Genomic DNA, 15,528 nt, shown 5'->3' with positions numbered 1-15,528 from the left:
GGTTCAGGCTGCTGGTGGTGGTGTCATGGTGTGGGGAATATTTTCTTGGCACTCTTTGGTTCCAATTGAGCATTGTTGCAATGCCACAGCCTACCTGAGTATTGTTGCTGACCATGTCCATCTGATGGCTACTTTCAGCAGGATAATGCGCCATGTCATAAAGCTGTAATCATCTCAGACTGGTTTCTTGAACATGACAATGAGTTCACTGTACTCAAATGGCCTCCACACTCACCAGGTCTCAATCCAATAGATCATCTTTGGGATGTGGTGGAACGGAAGATTCGCATCATGGATGTGCAGCCGACAAATCTGCGGCAACTGTGTGATGCCATCATGTCAATATGGACCAAAATCTCTGAGAAATGCTTCCAGCACCTTGTTGAATCTATGCCACGAAGAATTGAGGCAGTTCTGAAGGCAAAAGGGGGTCCAACCCGTTACTAGCATGGTGTACCTAATAAAGTGGCCGGTGAGTGTAGGTTTTATAATGTTTTCTTAACCCCTTACCGACATGTGACATAATAGTACGTCACATGTCGGGTCCCGGTGCATGGAGAGGGATCGCGGGCCGAGCCCTCTCCATAGCCGGCAAGTTTTTGCTGCATATTACAGCAAAGGCTTACCGGTAACACCCGCGATCGGTGCCGGCACAGTTCAAGGGTGTTTTCATGCAGATGAGCGCCGCCAGCTTTCTGAGGATCGTCGCTCCCTGTGACACCATCGGGGAGCGGTGATCCGTCACCATGGTAGCTTTGGGTCTCACATGCTAGCTTCGGGTATCAGCACATTGTAATGTATGAGTAGTAAAATACACATATACTGCCATACCGTGGTATGGCAGTATATGATAGGATCGTACAGACACCCTAGGGTTAAAGTACCCTAGGGAGTCTGAAAAATTGTAAAAATAAAAATAAAAAAAGTAAAAAAAATTATAATAAAAAAACTTAAAAATTCAAATCACCCCCTCTTTCCCTAGAACTGATATAAATATAAATAAACAGTAAAAATCATAAATAAATTAGGTATCACCGCGTCCAAAAATGCCCGATCTATCAAAATATGATAACGTTTTTTTACTGCGTTTATCCCCGTAACGGAAAATCGCGCCCAAAGTCGAAAATGGCACTTTTTTGCCATTTAAAAAAAAATAAAAAATTCTATAAAAAGTGATCAAAAGGTCGTACAGTCCTAACTATGTTAACATTGCAAATGTCATCAAAATCCTCAAAAAACAGCACCACCCACAGCTCCATACACCAAAGTTATTAGCGCCAGAAGATGGCAAAATCCCCTCAAAAAATTTTGTACAGGAGGTTTACATTTTTTTAAATGTATGAAAACATTATAAAACCTATACAAATTTGGTATCCCCATAATTGTACCAACCCAAAGAATAAAGTAGACATGTAATTTTAGGCGCACAGTGAAATCCGTAAAATCCAAGCCCACAAGAATACGGCACAAATGCGTTTTTTACCAATTTCACTGCATTTGGAATTTTTTTCCTGCCTTCCAGTACAAGGCATGGAATACTAAATACCACCATTTTTAAGTGTAATTTGTTACGCAGAAAATAAGTCATCACACAGCTCTGTACATGGAAAAATAAAAAAGTTACAGATTTTTGAATGTGGGGAGTGAAAAATGAAAATGCAATAACGAAAAAGGGCTGTGGCGGGAAGGGGTTAAAGACTGTTAGTCCTTTGATCACTTTTTATTAAATGTTATATTTTTCAAAATGGCAAAAAACTGCCATTTTTAAATTTGGGCTCTATTTTCCGTTACGGGGTTAAATGCAATGAAAAACCGTTATTATATTTTAATATGGCATTTTCGGATGCGGCAACAGCTAATGTGTTTATAATTTTTACTGTTTAGTTTTATATAAGTTCTAGTGAAAGGGGGGTGCATTTTTAGGTTGTCTGATCGATCCTATCATATATTGCCATATTACAGTATGGCAGTATATGGGGATTTTCCTCCTCATTCATTAAAATGTGGTGATCGCACATTGTAATAAAGGGGTTAAACCGAGGCAGCTTCTGTTCTTCCGAAGACCTGAGACTGTAATGTGCCACCAATTTTTTTTTAGCCGCGAGCAGCTTTGCCAGCAGCGATCTGCAGGTTTACACCCGGGATCGGTGCAGCACCGACGCGGGTGTTACCTGTAAGCCTTTGCTCCAATATCCAAACAGTCCTTAACAGCATTCAACTTTCACTCCCTTTTCACTGCCTCATACAGCATTATTTATGTATTTTATCATTTATATAAAATTGCTAAGCAGCTGTTTAAGTACCCTAACCTCAATCTCCCTCATAGATTGTAAGCTCTTGTGAGCAGGGGCCTCATTCCTATTGTTTTACTGGAAAACGTTATTACTGTGTGATGTTTTATTTTGTAAATATTGTACCACGTGATCCAAAAAGTGTTGGGGAATGTTGACAGAGCTATATAAATAAAGATTTATTTACTTAATTAGTTCCTCGGCTCCCTAGACAAAAATGTCTCCAATAAGTAGAATCACAGAAAAATTAACTTATTTAACTAAAATAAGCCCTTATGTTCATTTAACTACACAGACTTCTACTGCTTATACATACTCATGGTCAGTTGGCTTGTGAAAAACGAGTACTTGCTATTAACCTTCATTTGTGTCATTGATCTGTTCTATCATCATAAACCCTGCCCAACGCATTTTTAAATAGTCATTCATCACCAAGGACACACATAATGTACTCACAAATGGACTATCACATTTCCACAGCACCACCTGTCCTGTTTCATCTTTTCATGTTAACATACTAGGTTCCCGCATTGATCATAGCGGTCAACCCCAGCGTGGTGAACGTAGAAGATATAAAGCTTAACCCCTTAACGCTGAAGCCACTTTTCACCTTCCTGACACGGCCCATTTTTTCAAATCTGCCCTGTGTCACTATAAGTGGTTATAACTTCGGAACGCTTTAACATATCCAAGTGATTTTAAAATTGTTTTCTCGTGACACATCGTACTTCAGGTTATTTGAAAAATTTTGGTGGTATGTTTTGCATTTATTTATGAGAAAATCAGATATTTGGTGAAAATTTGGAAAAATGTTTGATTTTTGAAATTCAAAATGTTCTACTTTTTCCATACATAGTCATAACCGCAAATAAACGTAATAACTAACATTCACTAAATGTCTAATTTATGTGGACATGGTTTTTTATACATACTCTTATTTTTGTAGGATGTTATGGGCCTTTGAACGTTAGGTGCGATTTTTCACATTTTCATAAAAAACGCAAAATCCTGCTATTGAGGGACCTGCTCAGGTTTCAAATCACTTTGAGAGACCTAAATAAAAGTAAACCCAATAAATTACCTCATTATAGAAACTACGCCCCTCAACGTACGTGAAACAACTTTTATGAAGTTTGTTAACCCTTTAATTGTTTTACAGGGGTTAAAACAAAATCGGATGCAATTTTGAAAGTAAAATTTTTTTGGCTAAATTAATATGTTTTTCAAAAAATGTACAAATTCTCAGTGGATAAAATACCAAAACGCTCCACAAAATTTGATACCCAATCTCTTCCGTGTATAATAATACCCCATATGTGGTGGTAACCTGCTGTATGGGCACACGCCAGGGCATCGAAGGGAGCTGCGCCATTCAGAGCAGATTATGCATTGTCAATTTTTATTGGCTATACAATCTTTGTTTTTTTGGCAATTTGGACATATAAGGGCTTATTTTCTGCGACATGAGATGCACTTTACAAATACTTCATTTTAGTGGGTCATTAGCTTATTGATGAGATTTTATTAACTCTTGAATGTATAGGTGAAAAGAAAATTGTCAATTTTGGTTTACTTTCTTTTTGTATTTTTTGGGGGTCGTACACCGTACACTAAAAATATTATATTATCTTCATTCTATAGGTCACTACGATTACGGTGATACCTCATTTATATAGTTTTTCATTTATTTTTACAATTTTACTGGATAAAAACTAATATAGAGGAAATCTCATTTGTTTTTGCATCGCCATCTTTTCGGAGACGTAACTTTAATATTTTTTGGTAGACAGAGCTAGTTTAGGGCTTAATTTTTACGTGTTGAGTTGTTCTTTTCAGTGGTACCATTTTGGCACACATAACTTTTTTTGATCACTTTTTAGAACATTTTTGTGTAGAGGTTTTTATGAAAAATGTACATTTTTGGCGTGTTTTTCGGTTTTTGTTTTTACGGCGTTCACCGAGCGGGTCCAATAATGTTTCTAAGTTATTGTACGGATTGTTACGGACGCGGCGATACCAAATATGTGGGGGTTTTTGGCGATTTTGTGTTTTTTTTCACTTTATTGCATGTGTATAGGGAATATTTGTGTTTAGGGGACTCTAGCTTTATTTAATTAATTATTTTTATTAAAAAATTATTTTATGTAATGTTTTTAACATTTTTATTAACTTTTACAGGTTAGCTTGAACAAGTGATCCACTGATCACTTGTTCAAGCTCTTCTTCACATTACACAGTGTAATACAGATGTATTACACTGTGTAATGTAACACACTGAGCATGCTGCGCATGCTCAGTGTGTTACAGCCGGGTCCTGTCAGAAGGCAGGGACCCGGCTACAGGAAGGAGGATCGCGCAGCCTCGGGCACCGGCAGTCCCGGGGCTGCGATCGGAGCAGCGGACCCCCCCGGTAAGCACCGCGGGGGGGTCCGATTCTTCTGAAATGCCCCTTGCACGCCGCGGTCAGCGCGAATGGAAACCATGGCTGTGTCTCCCCATGAAGGTAAAGGGGGGGCGGACAATATTAGAGGAGCCGTAGGTATTAAAGGTCCCCGGGGTGGATAGTTGCCAATAGGTCCCAAATAGGAAAAACCTCCCTCCATTCTTACACCCACTGTGTGGTTACTAGTGGTAACTTTTCGCCCAAAGTTAATGGAATATCATCTACTAGAGATGGGTGAATCGATTCTAAGTAAGTGGAATCTGTTTTGAATTTCAGGAAAATTTCGGTTTTCTGGTGATTCGTGGGAACAAATTTCCTCCCCTCCTTTTATTGGCAAAATTTCCATGAGCCCAATGTGTTACATGTGGCAGAGAACTCTGGGAAGAAAAAAGGAACACCTTTGATCACATGTGCAGACATGTAAGCCAATCAGCGCCTGGCAGGCTTATGTGATGTCACAGCCCTATAAAAATAGATGGCCATTTGCAATCCCGTCATTTCACACTGCATGTGCTGTCTCTAGTGTCTAGCTGCTTGTACTCATAGCTGATGGAGTGAATTTTTTTCTCAACGTCCAGGGTGTCTGTTCTGGGGGATCTGTATGTCCCAAATTTCAATTCTTTTTTTGTTGCTAAGAAATCTGTGTCAAATCAACATAGATGATTAACCAATATGTCAGACAGATAGGTGGCAGGTGGAGCAGGCACAGGTCGCAGCACAGTAAGGGGACGTCGCAGCAGGGGTGACTGTGAGGCTAGAACTGCAGGTTTCATATAGCGGCAGTGTGTTGTTGAACAACCCAAAGGTTCTTGATTGGTTGACTAGGTCATCCACTTCCTCCCAAATGACACCTGACAACCCCAGCCCAGAGTCTGTGGGTTCGTCAGATACAACCCTTAGTTGGCATGGCCCAGGAGCAGGTCAGCGGCCCTCACCTGTCCTCAACCAGCCTCTGTCTCATTCATTTCCCAGAGAACTACTAGGTGGTCTGAGGTCAGCGCCATTATACAGGACCACTATACAACGAGGACGAGCTACTGCCAAGGCTGCTGTGGGAAGAAGGGGGGAAGGAGCAGTAGAAGCTCCATTAGCAGCCCCTTAAGTCTGGAGTCCTTAATGAGCAGCTTCCTTCACCCGCCTAGTGAGTAGGGTAGTCGCCACCAGCAGCAGGACATAGAGCAGACCCTGCACCTGCACTCTACCAACCCAGGTAGAGGATCCCCTGGATTACTGGGTAGCCAAACTTGATGTGTGGCCGCAACTTGTGGAGTTGCTGTAGAGAAGCTGTCCTACCTGGTCAGTAGTGTGGCATCAGAGTGGGTGTTCAGTGTGGCAGGGGACCATCGTTACCCCAAGGAGAACTCACTCGTCCACCCGTAATGTGGAGAGACTGACCTTTGTCAAGATGAATCAGGCTTGGATCGGACAGGATTTCAACTCACCAATGCCTTTTTCCCGGGTACTGCGTCTGCTGTGCATGCACAAGTCTGACAGCTGTGATCAGAAATCCATTTTTCATCAGGGCAAAGGAATCCTCCAATGTGCGCCAATCCACATGTGCCGGAAATCAATAAGCCCATCCTCTCAAGTTCCCATTGGCTCTCCCTTATTATAAATACCCACACTGATTTAACCAGCTCACTCCTCCAGATAAAGCCACAGGCGATACGCGCAAAGCTAGCCACAATAATGCAATTTTTCGCCATATGAAATTAAAAGGTCCATGGACTAGGCTCTAACTTATGATTTGGGATAGTGCAATAATCACATGCAATAGAATATATAGAAATAGAATATAGAGGGTAGACCTCCAATTTTAGGAAGCCAAACATTTATTTCTCACTCACTTGATTCAGGGGATTTGTTTTTATTATCATTGTGTGTGTAAACCCCTACTTTTTCTCCACTTTCAATGTTTTTCTAATAAATAAACTCTTTTTTGACTTACAATTTAGAGTATACATAGTGATGTTTTTTCAATAAGAATTAAAAACCTGACGGGTATGAAACTTGGTAACCACTTGTTGAAGCTAATTCTTGGTGCAGTCCTAGGACAACAATTTTCTTGGAGTGACCCGGAGATAATATTTGTGGAAAGTGTCTTTTTTGGATGAAAGAATATAAGAATGACATGCAATGTTTGTTATATAATTTACCCATATTGCACCTGTCTACCTCAGGGGCACACCAGGGGATCCATCTGGTTACCTGGGAGCAAGTATTAGCCTATATGATAGAAATTTGGCAATAAATTGGTGGGGAAGATGTGACAGCACTAATTTTAATTGAAAAAAAAATGTTTGGAGAGATGCAGAGGGGGGTGTGCTTTTGTTGAATAGGCTACTAGTTTGGGACTGGTATGCTTTATGTAGCACATAAGTTATGCAGACTCTTGTTATTTCTACTCCATAGCTCAGAGTCAAACTTAAAAGGAAGGTTACGATGACATAAAAGTGTGTATGGTGATTGGTGGAGTGGCCACTAAATTGGAAGTGATTCCAGCAATTGGCTGCTAGAAGGATCCTCAGACGGTTTAGTGATGGAGGGAACTCTCTGACAATGGGACTCCTGCAGGAAGGTTAGAATCCTAAATTCCTTGGCTTCTGAAACATTGGAGAATGATTGCCACTTTAGTTTGACTGCTGCTTCTAAATTGTATGAGGAAAAATAGATGTCAGACACTTCATTATGAATTTTCAGGCACATGCCCAGTTCATCGTGTAGGAAAGAAGAGGAAGCAGCAAAGTAGCAGATGCATGTGTGTTGTGGAAAATAACAGTATTAAGTGTGAAATGAGGAAAATCCAGCAATTTTTTTTTTTTTTGTAACATGCAGTGTAGCGCTGTTGCTTCTCATGGTTATTTTTTTCTAAATGGGAACTCTCAAAAGAAGTGATGAGCAGACTCTGCAGGTTCAAGTCCTCCAGACTTTGCCATCAGCATTTAAACAGTTAAAACCAGTGAACGGTTCTGGCACTGATCAGAGATGTTACTGGAGGGGCACCTGAACCAAGACCCGAACAGGGTTTTAAAATTCAGGTTCTGCTTATCACCACACAAAAGCAAGTGGTTTACCTTGCCCAATGAAAGAGCATCTAGATCCCACATCCATAAGTATCCTCTAAACACTTAATATTGAGTCTCTAATGTTCCATATCCTTGAAAAAAAACTACTTGTCACAGATTTCACCTTTCACCTATCAATGATTATAACTTTCAATAGAATACATATTCAAGGACATAAACAAGTCCTTTGTTGCTTGCCTAGATCTTTTTGCCCCTAAAATGATTTTAATGATTCAATAACAAATAAGTATGCAGTATAAAAAGGAGTCATACAAGGTGATCTAATTATCTCCATAACTTGTATGCAACAAAGAAAGTGTCAAACGTCGGTTTCAAAAGTTATAAGGAGAGAACAGTAAGAGGAGTATGTTAAAGAAATAGCTATTGAGTGACAGGTTTAAGGAGTGATTTTCAATATAATGTAGAGGAAAAGCAAAAGATGGGTTGAATGTGTAGATATAAATATATATGCAGATAAACTAAGAAAAAATAAGTTGATGCAGATCTTTTGTTTTAAAATATTACAAAAAATATAGAAAAATTGTAATAAGATATGAACGAGAAAGAAAAAAAATTGGATATACAGTAAAAAAGAAAAAATAGTTATTCAGTGAATATAGAGAATTTTGTAGAATGCCACATCCCTGCATTGCCTATGACTGAGCCAAACAGTGTAAGTAAAGCTGGTATGGAAGCTAACATGACTTTGTGAGTGAATTGAATGTGAACTAGTGACCTCTTGCAATGAATGTGATCTTTGTGTGTGAGAGATGTATAGGAAATGGATTGTGCACCCTTCTCAACATGATTGATGTTGTGGTTCAGTAGATATTAATGCCAGGAGGCTCTAGTAGTATTCACAGCTGATAAGGGCATATATTCTTTCAGGTTCTACATAAGATGTCAGCAGAAAACCATTATTTTGTTATTATAGTTCACAAGAAAATAATGGCACAATATAACTCCAGTTATAGACATAATCAAAGTACAGTCTGTTTTACTTTGTAGGTGGTCAGGTCCACTCTCTTCTCTAAATGGACACAGAAGCTGTGCAGAATTCAAAATATTTTCCCCAGAAAATATAAAAATTCCTTGACGCTAATTTATATTCTTATCTACTACAGGGCCCAGTCAGCAAATATATTACATTATAAATTATCCTGGGATTAAAAGGGTCTCTAAAGTATCATATTATTTACCTATTAATAGAAATGAATTGCTTTAAATATTCTCGATTTGTACGAGAGGGATAGTAAAACATGAATTAGAAAATTTGTTGGGTGCATATGTAAATTTAAATTTTTCAATTTTGTCACAGAGCTCCGAAAATTTTTGTTGTCCTATCCTGCATATGTACATTGTTTTATGTGATGGCTTGTGTTCAAGAGATGATGCCTGGAAACTGAATTACTTTTATTTCCTAAAGAAGGAGACAGCAGATCTGCTTTTCTTTTTATTTTTTTTCCTACTCCAGAGCTGCTTCTGGAAAATTGCCTCCAAAATCACCATATACAGCCTAAAATATATCTGAAGTGGTCAGAACAATGCCTGAATAGATATAAGAATCCACTTCAAATAGAAAGCAAGGCAACGTGTACAGAATAGGTCAGTTAGCAGGAAGCTGTTTAGAGACACATATAATCCATAGTGCTTACGCTCATTGCTGGAGAACATTAATGTAGCGAATGAGATTTGGTGCTTAATGAAATGGAACTCTTCATAATGTTACTGTATAATATGGGTACAATTTGCTCATGGATATTGAAATTAAAAGGAATCTTAACATTAAGACTATTCTCTATCTATAACTACAAAGATGGAAAACTCATATACCACAACTAATACACCCTTGTGATAAATCCGTGATTCAGACTTGCATATGGGAGCTGTCTCAATAATATTTCCTCACCTTTGAGTCCTGTAGTGCCTGTAGTATAAGAGCTATACAGGATAAATTTTAATTATGTTATACTGTAACCTCCAATATGTTCAGATTTTGAGAGCTTTAAAAATGTTAATATACAGCTACAAGATCTGGACTTGAAAACTCACTGATTTAACATCAGTTCAAGACTTCACATCCCTTGGTAAATATACCAAAGCCCGTATTTCAGTGGTCAACTTTCAACCCACCCAGGTGGCTTATAACAATCCTAGATAATATCTACCATGTTTCAAGACCCCAACTGAGCTGTGCAATCCCCCCCCCCTCTAGTTGTATAGAAGGAACACCAAGCAATTATTTCCTGAGACTACAGATGGAAACTCCTTAACCTGCATTGTAAAAAGTTAGTAATGAACTGGATGTGGCATATAATGGAAACCAGATATCCATCTTTCAAACTGGGAAAGAGACAACATATAAAGCTTTTAACAGATACTATTTGAGCCTAAAAGATCCAATGCAGGTGGCTGTTTCGCTTTGCATATTCTTCAAACTGAGTAACCAAGACAACCAAAAGACCAGGCAAATAAATCCCATCTGCGAGGAGCTAGGAGAGAATCCTGAGAATCTCCCATTATGGTGTTGATAACTTAGTGTCCCAATATAACTTAATGACAGTCTGCCATGATGTGTGTGATGTTTGATCACTATGGCTGGATTAATTTGCAATTGATTGAAAAGAATTTCTGTGTGTCTTCCCAGCATCAAAACTTGTAATGGTTAAGCTTAATGGGTGATATTTTTATTTTTTGCATGTGCTCTACCTATGCTGGCTGGTTTAGTTGGCAATATCTGCATATATTACATTAGTTATACTTTCACCTTGCTGTAGTGCAGTATTTCATTAAGGAAGTGAAATCCCCCCGGTAGACCCCTTTAAATAGTTTTACATGAGGGGGCCATTCTACCTTACTTTAGTTGCTAATGTTTTTATGAAACAATGGCTTTAAAAATAGGCAAAAGGACCCAAGGGGCTCCAGGCTCTATTAACACCTATGGAGCCCAGAGCCCCTCAGACTCATTTGCAAGCCTTTTTTGGTAAAAAAAACAGGGCATAAGAAGCTAAAAGAAGAGCAGATCCTGCCAGAGGGGGCACTCACAGGTATGTCAGAGTGCTTGGTTTACAATCCTTCATCCTGGTGGAAGATGTCCTTTAAAAACATTAACAGACCAATCCCACTTATGGTAAACATTACACAACAAGTATTGCAACAAAATATACTCGAGTATAAGCTGAGAATTTCAGCACAAAAGTAATGTGCTGAAAACCCTTAACTCGGCTTATACTCGAGTCAAGGAGAAAAACAAAAAGTGAACTCACCTTCCGTCGTTCCCCGCCATCCATTGCAGCTCCGACATCGGGTCTCAGTCCATCAGTCTTCCTGACGACAACCACACGTTGACACTCTAATGTGTGTGCCGGCATCGGCACACACTACGTTGTCAGCTTGCGGCTGACATCATGGTGCCTGCAACGCATCGGGAGCCGATGACGGAGCCGCAATGGATGCTGGGGAGCGTCGGAAGGTGAGTTGACTTTTCTTTTGTTTCCTCAGGCAGGGGTTGAAAGGCTATATACTAGAGGGTGCAGGCAGGTCATATACTTGTGGGGGCAGGCAGGCTATATATTTGAGGGGGCAGACAGGCTTTATACTCATGGGGCAGGCTATATACTTGTGGGGGCAGGCAGGCTATATACTGGAGGGGGCAGGCAGGATATATCCTCGTTGGGGCAGGCTATATACTCGAGGGAGGAGGCAGGCTATATACTCCAGGGGGCTGGCCGGCTATATACTCCAGGGGGCTGGCAGGCTATATACTGGGGTGGCGCTGTAACTGATGCATTTCCCACCCTCGACTCCATAAGTTTTTCCAGTTTTTTCGTGTCTAAATTAGTCTTGGCTTATACTCGGGTCGGCTTATACTCGAGTATATAAAGTAATCATGAGAGAAGAGCTTTGGTGAGTGGTAAAAAGAACCCCAAGATCACTGTGGCTGAGCTCCAGAGATACCTGGTATTGACTTAGTAAATATTTGGGCACGTGGTATGTTACAAGTGTTTTTCTAACTTATAAAAGATGAAGAGTACAATAAATAATTTGCTTAGACAAGCCCCACTTAGACAATCTACTAAGGTAATATGTATAACACAAAGATCCAAATGTATGGATGTATGTTATACATATTACCTTATACAGGTAGAATGCATCTTCTTTATATTTTAGATCTCAAGGAAATCCAGTGTCCATATCTAGAATCCACATTGTTTCCCTTTCCTTAACAGTGTATTTATAATATAAGCAGAGTAACAGTTTATACAATTTTTTATTTTTTTTACCTTGTTTTCCTTTACTGTGAATTCCTTGCATCTTTTGTGTATTTGCATACATTACATCTTGTACCTTTACATGGGAAAATCCTCTCTGTGATTACCATGTTCTAGACCAGAGGTGGCGAACCTATGGTACGGGTGCCAGAAGTGGCACTCGGAGCCCTTTCTGTGGGCACTCAGGCCATCACCCCAATTTCACCAAACAGGACCAAATCCACCAAATCTTTCTGCAGTCCCGAAACAACTTGAGGGATGCTGCTCTCAGTGCTATTTTAAAGCAACACTTCACTGGCTGTTTGAAACTGCAGGAAAAGTGAGAAGATGTGGACTGAACTGCATTGTCTTTGGAGGTCATACTGCTGGACCCTACATTCTTCCTGGAGAGAAGCTACAATGATGATCTGAATCTGCCCACCTTCTTTCAACTGCATTGGTGGCCTTAGGAGAGCCAATACAATTGGATGATGTTGAAGTACAGGTAGCAATAAGTTACTGCTTGAAATGCCATGTTGGCACTTCACGGTAAATAAGTGAATTTTGGTTGTAGTTGTAGCTGAACGGTGTAGAGAAAGTAAGAATATCCTCCTCTTTTTATAGGTCATCCTGTGTTCAAGAAAACTCTTTGGGTTTTATTTCCAAGATATTTTTCTGCCCTATTTATTATCCACTTTTTATATCGTCTGCTTTATTAAAGGGGTTTACCCATGAAAGAAAGATGTTTACACAAAAAATATCATTTTAACCCCCTTACTTAATTTTACTCAGTTTTAATGCTGTTTTAGCTCCTATAACTCAGTGGTGGTCACTATAAAGTTCCAGAGTGTGGGAGGGGACTCTCTAAGCAGACACATGATTCCTTTGTGCTATGAGATGCTGTGTGCTGGCAATGTGTTTAGATTATCAGGGTACAGGGATTATCTACACTTGAATTTAGCTTGTGAATAGAGATGAGCGAACATGCTCGTCCGAGCTTGATGCTCGTTCGAGCATTAGCGTACTCGAAACTGCTCGTTGCTCGGACGAATACTTCGCCCGCTCGAGAAAATGGCAGCTCCCGCCGTTTTGCTTTTTGGCAGCCAGAAACAGAGCCAATCACAAGCCAGGAGACTCTGCACTCCACCCAGCATGACGTGGTACCCTTACACGTCGATAGCAGTGGTTGGCTGGCCAGATCAGGTGACCCTGGGATAGACTAGCCGCTGCCCGCGCTGCTCGGATCATTCTGTGTCTGGATGCCGCTAGGGAGAGAGCTGCTGCTGGTCAGGGAAAGCGTTAGGGTGTTCTATTAGCTTACTGTTAGGCAGGAGTGATTCTCCAAGAACCCAACAGCCCTTCTTAGGGCTACAATAACGTTCTACTTTTTTTTTTTTTATTTGCATCTAGTACCATTTTGTGAGGAATTAGCAGGGGGACTTGCTACCGTTGTGTTTAGCTCTTAGTGGCACACATATCCACCTCAAACACCAAAGTGGGAAAATTTAGTAGGGGTTGGATTTCAATTAGGCACAGTCTGCCATTTGTCCTTTTTTATTTTACGTTTATTTTGTTTAATAACTCAGTGTCATCTCATCTGGCATAGTAGTGTGCTTTCATACTTGGCTAGAAAATAGCCATAGGAGAATCCAAACGGCTTACGCCTACAGTAGCGTTATATATTTGATTTCTGGTTGATCTGCTGGTGGCTGTACTTGCTGCAGTGCATCTACTAGCCAATTGTGAGCAATTTGTAGTGAGACTTGCGACCGCTGTGTTTTGCGCTTAGTGACGCACATATCCATTGCAAAGACCGAAGTGGGAAAATTTAGTAGGGGTTGGATTTCAATTAGGCACAGTCTGCCATTTGTCCTTTTTTATTTTACGTTTATTTTGTTTAATAACTCAGCGTCATCTCATCTGGCATAGTAGTGTGCTTTCATACTTGGCTAGAAAATAGCCATAGGAGAATCCAAACGGCTTACGCCTACAGTAGCGTTATATATTTGATTTCTGGTTGATCTGCTGGTGGCTGTACTTGCTGCAGTGCATCTACTAGCCAATTGTGAGCAATTTGTAGTGAGACTTGCGACCGCTGTGTTTTGCGCTTAGTGACGCACATATCCATTGCAAAGACCGAAGTGGGAAAATTTAGTAGGGGTTGGATTTCAATTAGGCACAGTCTGCCATTTGTCCTTTTTTATTTTACGTTTATTTTGTTTAATAACTCAGCGTCATCTCATCTGGCATAGTAGTGTGCTTTCATACTTGGCTAGAAAATAGCCATAGGAGAATCCAAACGGCTTACGCCTACAGTAGCGTTATATATTTGATTTCTGGTTGATCTGCTGGTGGCTGTACTTGCTGCAGTGCATCTACTAGCCAATTGTGAGCAATTTGTAGTGAGACTTGCGACCGCTGTGTTTTGCGCTTAGTGACGCACATATCCATTGCAAAGACCGAAGTGGGAAAATTTAGTAGGGGTTGGATTTCAATTAGGCACAGTCTGCCATTTGTCCTTTTTTATTTTACGTTTATTTTGTTTAATAACTCAGCGTCATCTCATCTGGCATAGTAGTGTGCTTTCATACTTGGCTAGAAAATAGCCATAGGAGAATCCAAACGGCTTACGCCTACAGTAGCATTATATATTTGATTTCTGGTTGATCTGCTGGTGGCTATACTTGCTGCAGTGCATCTACTAGCCAATTGTGAGCAATTTGTAGTGAGACTTGCGACCGCTGTGTTTTGTGCTTAGTGGCGCACATATCCATTGCAAAGACCGAAGTGGGAAAATTTAGTAGGGGTTGGATTTCAATTAGGCACAGTCTGCCATTTGTCCTTTTTTATTTTACGTTTATTTTGTTTAATAACTCAGCGTCATCTCATCTGGCATAGTAGTGTGCTTTCATACTTGGCTAGAAAATAGCCATAGCATTAGGATAGCATTGTTTGGTTTTAAAAACTCAAAAACACAAAAAAAAAAAAAAACACATAAAAAAGTTAAAAAAAAATTAAAGCTATAACTCTCATTTTAAAAATGTTTAACCCGAGGGCTAGGGGTAGAGGACGAGGGCGGGGACGTGGGCGTCCAACTACTGCAGGGGTCAGAGGCCGTGGTCCTGGCCGGGGTGAGACACCACCTGCTTATGAGGGAGCAGGGGAACGCCGCAGCGCTACACTCCCTAGGTTCATGTCTGAAGTTACTGGGACTCGTGGTAGAGCACTGTTGAGGCCAGAACAGTGCGAACAGGTGATGTCGTGGATTGCTGACAATGCTTCGAGCAATTTGTCCACCAGTCAGTCTTCCACGCAGTCCACCCATGTCACCGAAATCGCCACTCCTCCAGCTCCTGCACCTCAGCCTCCTCCCCCCCAGTCCCCAGTCCTCCTCCCCCCTCCCAGGAAAATTTGGCATTTGAACCGGCATACTCTGAGGAACTGTTTTCTGGACCCTTCCCACAGTCACAAACCACTTG

This window comes from Engystomops pustulosus, chromosome 5, assembly GCF_040894005.1.
Source record: "Engystomops pustulosus chromosome 5, aEngPut4.maternal, whole genome shotgun sequence".
Lineage (NCBI taxonomy): Eukaryota > Metazoa > Chordata > Amphibia > Anura > Leptodactylidae > Engystomops > Engystomops pustulosus.
This window is presented reverse-complemented; position numbering follows the sequence as displayed.